Here is a 1,541-nt window from a genome sequence, read left to right as displayed (position 1 = left end):
CTTCCCGAACAAGGTGAGCACAGGGCTTGGGCCAGAGCTGCCTTTGGGGGAAACCAGGGAATTGCCTCCTGCCCTGACTGAGAACCCGGCAGAGGTTTATCACTGGTGCCTCGGCCCCTCCCTGCCCCTGCCTTGTGCCAGCCCAATGCCCCTGCACCTCCCTCTGCTCCTCCTGCACCCCAGAGTGTCTGTCAATAACTGCAGCTTTGTGAGCCATCCTATGATGATGCTAAATGGACCTGAGCAGTCTCATCCCCTTCTTTGCCCCGCTACTGTCTCCCAAAGACCCAGTCAATTGGCTAGAGACATCTGGGGTCAAGGAGACTCTCAGTGTCTGCAGATATCACATCTGCCCTCATGGGACTGTCTCCTCATGCATTTGGGTGATGTCTCCTCTTGACTCTCACCTGATGCACCTGTCCCTGCGCCCTTCTTCTGCCCTCCCCTCACACCCTGTGGTGTCTGCTGTGGTAGCTTCCTGAAGGAAATGCCAAACGCACATATCTTGTCCTCTCCCCTACCCCAGCACTGATTCCCAAGCCCCCAGCCCACCAGCCAGTGAGATGTGGAGCCTGCGGCCCCGAGTGCCATAAGCTTGCCTCCATGTCTGCCCTTGCCTGGCACTGCCTCCTCCCTCCCTGGGCATGGGCAGGGCATCCTCTGTCCCTCTCAGTCCCCACCTCATACCCTCGTGCCCTCTTCAGGTGAAGCTGGCGTTCTCGCAGGACAGGGCCCTGCCAGGATCTGATCTCCACCTCCAGGTACAGGCCTCCCCTGGCTCTCTGTGCGCTGTCCGGGCCGTGGATCAGAGTGTGCTGCTCATGAAGCCCGAGGCTGAGCTCAGTGTTGACACGGTAAGTCCAACCCAGCTGGCGAGGAGCACTGTGGCAGAAGGTCTCCTTCTGCTGTACCATGGCAAGCATAGGGAATGGCAGAGCCCAGCACTAATACCTGCCATCCGGAGCATGATGGCTCTGCCCACAGCAGGTTCAGCCTCACGACTCTTGTGAGAAAGGACACAAGACTCAGTGAATAAGGGATAGAGCCACAGTGTTTCCCTGCTGGGGTCCCTGGGGTCAGCCCCTGTGGTAACTGCAAACCATTTCCTGAGAAAGCCTCAGCTGCCTGTATGCATTGCCCATCCGCCTCTACACACCCACTGCTTCCAGCACATTCATAAAGGATAAATCCCAGTCCTCAAATGAGAGCTGGTCGTGTGGGACAGGGAGGACAGGCCGTGAGGATGCCCATGCAGGGAATGGAGCTGGCTGCTAATTCTGGTGCGGATGTGCCTGCAGTCACAGGGGAGGTTTCCCGGGTCGTGTATAGAAAGAAGGGTTGGAGAAGGCTTTGTGTGTGCGCCTTGGGCTTTTGCCTGACTTGGTCTGTGTTTGCTTTTAGGTCTATAACGTGCTTCCACATTTCCCCAAAAGAAGCTATCCCTACAAGGCTCAAGATCCTGACACACGCTGTCCAGGACCATTTTGGCGGCCATCCATGAGAGTTCCCATAGGTTCATCTTTTGGCCGTCGTGGCAACCT

The sequence above is a fragment of the Alligator sinensis genome, unplaced genomic scaffold (assembly GCF_000455745.1).
Source record: "Alligator sinensis unplaced genomic scaffold, ASM45574v1 scaffold2199_1, whole genome shotgun sequence".
Lineage (NCBI taxonomy): Eukaryota > Metazoa > Chordata > Crocodylia > Alligatoridae > Alligator > Alligator sinensis.
The sequence above is the reverse complement of the archived record's forward strand: the minus strand, read 5'-3'. Positions refer to the sequence as shown.